Genomic DNA, 8578 nt, shown 5'->3' on the forward strand with positions numbered 1-8578 from the left:
ACTACTTAATGAATGGGATATCTTGTAGCGTTAAATTGCAGTAACACTACTCAGTGTTGAGCAGTGTTAAATTTTTACTCCAATCTCAGTTCATTTTACTCTGAAAATTGGACACTTTTAAGGGTCATTTTATCACCAAATCTGAGTGGGACCAAATACACTCGGGTCCAGTGTTGAATTGAACTCTTAAAGAGTTGTTTTAACACCAAAATCTCTTGTTGATAAGGCTCTTTGCAACCATGAGTTAAACTTCTTTTGAGTTTTCGCTATTAAAGTGTCAATTTACTTCCTGTTATTTTATCTTCATTAATTAGAATTCCTAAGTATGTAACTTGATCTTTCACTGGGATGTTGCATATAGAGCCCCCCATTTTGTTGCTGTTCGTACTACTTTACTTGCTTCGCTATCCTTGCGTATTGTATTTGTTTTGATGTTTGTCACTTGCCACCGTGAGTATTGTTTTTCGTTCCCTTTCCCCCCACACTGTAAATCCTCACGCGTTATGTGTTATGATGGACAGGTAAGGACGTCACGTGACATACACTACAACACGCAGGATTCTGTCATCGTCTAGTACTTTAGGTTGTGGCCGCGTGCCACCCCATGTGCTCTTGTTTTGGCTAAACGAGTGTAGTTTAGTTAGGGCGTCTCGGACGCTGAAAACATTTTCTCTCTGTATATTTCTGTTTCTAGATAGCTTAGGGGAAATTAAGTAGCTGGATGCTGTTTTTTGACTTATTTTCTTTGATTTAGCACCGGCCTCGTCTCTTCTTCCCGTTCCCTCCGTCTCGTGTATTGTTCATGTAAATAGTGTACATGTGTATATACATTTTCCTTTTTTGTTTTGTCACCTCCAAACTTTCAGTATTTAATGATCACAAACAACAACAAAAGCATTCTCTTGTACTTTAGTTTGCTGAGTTTTTTTTGGTCCGGCACACCGTACGCGCACTCTTTACTGTCTGTCTTTTTAAATGTTATATACCCCAGTACCCCTAGACCTCACGCGTAGAGGTCGTAACAATAACAATCTTGACATCTTGTAAAGTGTTACCATTTTTCATATACTCCTCTTGGTATGTAATAGAGTGTTTGGTATTTAATATCTTAATTGAATTAGTTTAATGCTGTTTATGGTCAGCAGGTTGTCACGTATTTGTTGTTTTCATGTATCATGTGCTGTGTGTGCCCTACCTTCAGTTAACTGTCTAACTGTATTCAGGTGTCGTTGTTAATTATGTCAATTACTTTGTGTATATAGTTCCTGTTTATTTCAGTTCAGTTTGTCCGATCTCGTTATATTCAGTTTGTTTGTAGAAGATTAAAACTGTTAATGTCATATTCTCGTCGAGTGCTCCTTCCTTGAAACACACCGTGACACAGGTCTATTAATGGGGAAAAAACTTTGGATGTAGTCAACCTGTAAAAACTGTGCTCATTTATGGCTGGGACGTGGTGCTTCTGTTAATCGTGGTAATGTGACTACTGAGCAGCAACTACATGAAATTTTGATGTGATGTTTTCTGTGTTTCTATAAAATTTTTGCCATTTTTATTATGCCTACATGTAATCATGCTTGGCTCCTATTCCAAAGATGCAGCACTGGTGATTTAACTGATTTACCTTAAGCAGGGATTTCATATACGGAAAGAAAACCTTTGGAATCGCCTGAATTGCCAATATATATATATATATATAGTTGGCATCACAAAGGAATACATCAATTGTCCGCTTTATAATCAAGTCAGTTGTACTGAAATTTGTGGAAGTGGCTAATGTCATAATGTGTGTACAATGTATGTGTTGTCAACCGACATAGCATACACAGTTTTGACTAAATATATTTTTATAAATCTTTTAGTCTAATTTGGAACAATTCAACTCCAATCCAAAATTCTGTCAAGCTAACATGGGATGTGTTTTTGTGTGAAGTGTACATGAGTTATGTCATTTTGACATTTCTGAATATTTCTGTACATTCTACACTGATTGTTTGTGTCATGGATGACTGTAGTGCTGAATGAATTGTTGATTTTATTCATTTTTATTTTTTGGTATTTCCAAATGCTTTCAACAGAGAGATCTCGGGTAATATAACACATTGAACACATGTCTTAATACAACTACAAATATCTTAATACTTAACATCTAAATAAAATAATTATAAAGATATACTTATATCTACTTGCTCTATTCTTATACTTATATACATTTTTTTTTTTTTTTAGATTGTTTTTTTTTGGTTTTTTTTTAATTATACTTATGTAACTGTTACTATATTATACTTTATCTCGGATAATATTTTAAAACAATTGTCTTAACACATATTTATCTAACACAAATTCTAAATATAAATGATGCCACTTCAAGGTGCCAGGCACTTCTAGACGGGCAGGAGTTTTCTGACTCCACGACCTGAAACAAAAACATAAATCAGTGTTATTTATCTTAATACGTGACATTTGGAGCAAACATGAAAAAAAACAACATTTAGCAAATTCTAATCTTAGTACCATAAACCAGTCATGGAGCTGCATATCCTCCAGAATAGGTCTCTGCTGGGGATCCAGCTGCAGACAATCACAAATCATCTGGCAGCATTCTGGTCAAAAAGTTGAGAGATGATTACAAACTTGTATGTTCCACTTTTTTATAATCAAGTTTCTAAATAGTATACTTTCATATTTGGTAATCCACCTCTTTTTTTTTTTTTCTTTGATGAAGATCTTACCTTTTGACAGATCAGGTTCGGACCACGTATTCTTGCTGATCTCTTGCAGGTCTTCGTCGTCTGGATAATAACCACACACCATAACGAACAGCAGGATCCCTAAAGACCAAACCGTTGCCGGCTTTGCATAGTAGCTGCCGTTGCTCCAGAGCTCTGGTGGACAGAATATTTCTGTACCTGGAAGAAAGGGGTTTGGATATTTAATGCATTTCTACAGCGTGTGCAGCTAGATGTGTTTCCGGAGCTAAACGACCTGCTAGCAAATGGTAAAACTTACCACTGTAGGTCACATATTCAGTGTCCTTCATGAGCTCGCCGCATCCAAAGTCGATCAACTTGACCTCCAATGTGTCTGGGTTCACCAGGAGGTTTTCCATTTTGATGTCTCTATGGAAGACCCGCGCTCGCAGCAAATGTTAGCGGCCTGAACGACCTGCAACATAAAATGTCGTGCTAGCCCCTCTTTGAGCCTTTCACGGACCTCCACGAAACTAAACAGACTCATGCTAGGCATGGGTCGCTCCAAAACCATGACATAGTTGTCCGGGTTGTCCTGCCAATCCAGGAGTTTGATTATGTATGGAACGCTGGGGTCCTCATTGGCCAAGAGTGTAAGGCCAATCTCCAAGGGAGGCGACTGGGATGGCCAGGCTAAAAGAAAGCATGATGTTTAGTTGAAGGCGGTTTCTTAGATTTAACGTGATATAAGACGTTCGAAACTGAAAACAACGACTGAGAAGCAACATTATAAAGAGCACAGGCTATTCACAATTCTGATATATGGCATATCTGGAGTCTTTCGGCAATCTTCACAGCCACCTGTTCAAACAAAGCTAGAATAGTCAATTATCAGGTGCACAGAGATCATTCCAGTCACCAATACCAAACAAGTATGGAAAGTTTCATACGTAAAAACAAAAAAGGAAGCAAAAAAATGAAACCTTAAGGCCATCCTTGCGGCGAGTCCCTGCATATACACAGCCACCGCCTCCTTCACCCAGCTGGGGCCCAAATTCGTATTGCCTGAATACGTGATCTATTTATAAGATAAACAAATGCAGTTAGCAAAAAATACGCATTCTAGAATTTCTACTAACAATTTCTAATATTCATATATTTAATATTCGTACTGTTGTCTGGCTCCTCCACTTCATTGTCTTCAGTGCGATTATCCCGCAGACAAATCTGATCTAAAGAGGGGAACACACGAGTAATATGAATAAAATATCGCATACTCAAATTACAGTACCTTTTAATTACATTACATGACTTTGTTTCTGAATTAAGATTTTTACTGTCAGGCTTGGCAATGAGGCCTACTAAATCCCTTCACCGGGAAAGTGAGAATGGGCTTATGTCAGTAAACTTACCCTTGTCCAGCTCTTCCACTTTGTCCTCTTTATTCAAACTAGCTGGAATGTTGACATCCAGTTGTTGGGGGACGTCCTGCTCCAGCAGTTTCTCTAGAGCAGGGAGGACTTCAGAGACTGGAGGGTCTTGATGATCATGGATCTCGACAACAACACATCCCTGTTGTCGAGAAGTCTGACCTACAGATGGAATATTAATAACGAAGTGGAAAAAATGCTCAGTAACAATTATGGACGATTTAGACAGTGCTATCTTAAGTATGTGAACAAGTGATTTTTTTTTAATTGTACACAAAAACATTCCCTAATTAAAGAATCTCCCTTGAATCAAAACTTCAATCATCTTCTGTGATTGTACCATCATTAAGTCTCCGATACAATGCCGCCTCCTTCTGGCAGACTTCCTCAGCCTTAGCCAGGTTGTATTTCCCAGCTTTTCGGCGGAAAAAGTGAAGAGGACGACATCCCCAGAACTTTGGTCTCCCTGCCTCTTCTCTCCCTATCTCATCGGCAGCAGCACCAGGCGTCTCATCGTGAGGATGAGGATGGTGTTCCGGCCTGACGGGGGAGTATTTGAGCAGCACACAGGGCTCGGGTTCGTGTGCATGCTCCCGTTTAAACGCTTTCTTTAGTCTTGAAAACAGCCCCATTACAACAGGTTTTTTCCACTCAGAAAAACACTACACTAAAACTTCAACCAACAAAATGAGTTCTAAATTCGAATCCTTTAAATAGTAGGGCGACACGTTCTAAAAGTTCGGTGACGTCACAGAAGTCACGCGCTGATTTTTTTTTTTTTTTTTTATTACTATTTTTGAAAAGTACAAGCATTATAACATAGATACAATTATACATACATACAAAAATAATACTACTACTAACAAAAGAATGTACATTCAGATTTGCCAGGGTTAACAAAAAAACATAAAACAATAAGTGTACATCTTAAGACACAAACACTCTCAAAAAGGATGTGTTAATTATTAACACATTTCTTGTGTTATGGCTATTTTAACACATTTTGTGTCATTTTAAGTTGATCATGTGTGAAAAATAAAAAGAGCGAGCGGCGAGAAACAACACACTGTGTCCAACACAACATGTGTTAGCTGTCATCCAATCACATTGCTGCTTCGTCACTCCGCAAGTTGAGCAAGTTCGCGCTTCTTTTCCAACGGTGGATGACTTGGATGCACAAATGTAAGGTACTTGGATTTATTTGTTATTACAAATTGTCAAATGTAAAATTGCTATTTTTCGACGGTCAAATGTGAGAGACCGTGTCGAACAGAATAGCAACCGCGTCTGATAGTTAACGTTAAGTTAGTGCGTCACAAATTGTTTTGATTTCTTCTCATAAACATTTTTTTTTTTTTTTTTTTTTCGATTTGTTGTAAATTACATGTCTGATAGAATGCTACAGCTAGTATTAGGGGGATTCTCTTAACGAGTTAGCAATGAAAGCGGTGAGGCTTTGTCAATCTGTCGCCTCTCTTTCGTTAAACAACAGAATGTAAGTTATTGTTGTTTTGTTAAATGCCCCTAAATAGTAACATGATTTATCACGGTAACGTTAAAATTTTATTCACATTCGAGTACTCTATCTCAAAAAAGGTGTGTTAATTTGACTATTTTAACACGGTTTGTGTCATTTTATGTATGTGATTGACACAAATTGTGTAACTATAACACACTGGTGTGTAGAAAATGGGCAGGGATAACACAAAATGTGTTGTCCTTAGCTAAACACAGAGGTGGGTTAAGAAAGCACACAGGTTGTGTTGTTTTCAGAGAAGGGACGGTCAGTTATTTTAATGTCAGATTTCGAGAGTGTATCTTTGTTATACGAGACAAACAGATTCTGTTTTTAGAGCTGTGTACTGTAGCATACTATTTTTACTATTTTTATGGCAGAAGTCGTAGAAGTACGAAATTCAGCAAGACTCTTAGTTGAAGATGGGCAGCCTATTTGTCAGAGGTATCGGAAGTTTATGCTAATTTGACGTTTTCGTAAATAAATAGATATTCTTCATTCTCACACTGCTTGTTAAATACTGTTTTACATTGTGAATGTGAATATTATGCTTATATATAAAACAGATTTGTGTTTTTGTTTGCCGTTTGCAGCTTCAAATGGAGGAGACGCCAAAAACACTAGTGACTGTATTACTTGATGAAAAGGAGATATGCAAAAACTTCAGCATCTCAAGAGTGTAGCAGAAATAATTGATGCTTCCAAATGTCTCCTACCATGTGCTGCAGAGTACCACAGAATTTTGAAATTTAATGCTGATTTTAATGAATTTATTGACACTGACCTAACTGAAAAAGTGGAAAACAAGGATAAGTTTCAAGTTTTGTTTAAGTCAATTCAGAGAACTGGATCACAGGCATTGGTATGTAATTTCACTTGTAATATATAACTAAAAATGACCTGTGTGTCATGTATATAGATTCTAGAATTATTGTACTTTCCTTAACCATTAAATAATAATATTGATTTCACTTATTTGTTTTCCTTTAAGAATGGAAAGGGGATGCCGATGCAGCCAGTCCAAGTCATCAATAGAAAGTATGTATGTTCAAGGAGGACTTAAGAATAGAATACAAGTAATATGCTTGAAGTTTTTTTTTTTTAAGGTTGCACCAAAGAACATACCAGAACCTGGTTCAAGTAGTCAACAGAAGGTTTGTAAGTAAGTGCTGAAATAACAGCACTCTGTTCACTATTTGTATTACTCTGTTTGACTTTGTTTGCCCATTCCAGAGAAAATTTGTACATTTTGCCAGTTCATGTTGACAAGTGTCTTCATAAGTGAGTTTAACCAGTTCATTCAAAGATGCAAATTCATTCTGAAACAGTATAAGGAAGTGACTTTGAGTAAGTGAATCATTAACTCATCTAATTAGAAATACTTTGTGTCTCTTATATTTCCAGCGTCAACGTAATAGAATTGATGTAGACACTCTGCGAGCACTAATTGAAAGCAAAGGTCTGAGTATATTGAAGGATTATGAAGCTTCAGGAATGCTTTCAGAGACATCAAGAAAAGTCCTTGTGAAGATAGGTGTCAGTGCGTTGGTGGAACAAAGTGGATTGTAAGTTTACAGTTGAGATAATTTCACTTTTGAAAAAAGTTGAATTATGTAATTCCATGTTTTGTCTTTATTTTACTTAGTTACCCTTGTAATGATGAGAAGCGGATGTTGGCAGAAAGTGTAGTAACACTGTTTCCTTCTCTGAAGATCAAGATGGGAGAAGAGAATGAAGGATTTGTAAGTTGTACTTATTCAAACACAAAGCTCACTTGTAATAAATGCAAATGGAATAGTAAGTGTGACAAACAGGTTACAAATAAAACGAAAATTTAGTGCACATTTTTTTAAATGACCAATATTAGAGTTTCTCAAATAGTAGATACACTCTGCTAGTTTGCTTGTCACACATCATAGGTTTTTGAGTTACAGTTGTTGTCCTTCCCCTCTCATCCAGGAACATTTCTATGACCCAGTCTCCCACAGTGGATTTATTGAGATGAGACTTAGAAATCTACGGAGGAAACTTTGTGATGATCAGCGTCGTTACCAAGCGCAAACGTAGTCGAATCAGTGATTTGTAAATATAAGTAAGACATTAGCCTACAAGAGTCAGGTTCAAACAATGTTTCATTGGAAATTGGGAAGTCCATTAACAGAAAAATATCCGTCCCAAATGATTTTCCAGTCATGGTTGGATCTTTGGAAAAAAGTGTTCTGTTTGTTGAAAGCATGAAAGACTTTGGCTATGAACTTGACACATGTAGCACTGTTCATGTTTCTCACTCTGTTAATGTGTTTGGTCAGACATTTCAAACTGGTTGTGTACTTGCTTTAAACCGTGACTGAAGAGAAGAGTATCTCTTTGGTGAAGTTCTACGCATAGTTCCACAATGTGAAAAAGGAATTGTTTTAGTTTTTCTTAGAGTTTTATCACAAATGTATTTTCACACACACTTATATGCTTATGTAGTCAAAAGAACCAATGAATACAAAGTTATGAATTTGAGCAATGCTGCTGATATAAAACCACTTCACATAATTTCTTGCAAAGAAAACCTATTTGTAAATCAAAATATAAAATTGTTTAAAAATGTCTGTATGCAATTCCGATGACATGTGAATATGATGACATGAAGCTTTAATAAATGTATAAATTAAAAAATATATACATTTTGTATTGCATTCATTTTAAATGGTCAAAAATAGCACATTTATGACACAAATTGTGTGATTTATGACACATAAGTCACTCCTGTGTTAAGAATAATAACACACTGATTGAGTTAAAAGTAACAAAATGTGTTGTCCTTAACTAGACACACAGATGTGTTAAAATATAACACAAGTTTGTTTTGAGAGTGTAGAACCAATTATAAATACATACAAAAATAAAACTACTGCTAACAAAAGAATATACATTCAGATTTGCCAGGGTTA

General features: G+C 36.3%; 1 long non-coding RNA gene across 1 annotated transcript; it reads left to right on the top strand.

The window, feature by feature from the left end:
- The first annotated feature begins 6748 nt into the window (after nt 1-6748).
- On the top strand, nt 6749-7687 carry LOC122348185. The gene is made up of 3 exons (XR_006251277.1): nt 6749-7201; nt 7282-7378; nt 7596-7687. It is a non-coding gene; the product is annotated as an uncharacterized LOC122348185 (long non-coding RNA).
- The last annotated feature ends 891 nt before the right edge of the window (nt 7688-8578 follow it).

This window comes from Puntigrus tetrazona, chromosome 7 (assembly GCF_018831695.1).
Source record: "Puntigrus tetrazona isolate hp1 chromosome 7, ASM1883169v1, whole genome shotgun sequence".
NCBI classification, from domain to species: Eukaryota; Metazoa; Chordata; class Actinopteri; order Cypriniformes; family Cyprinidae; genus Puntigrus; species Puntigrus tetrazona.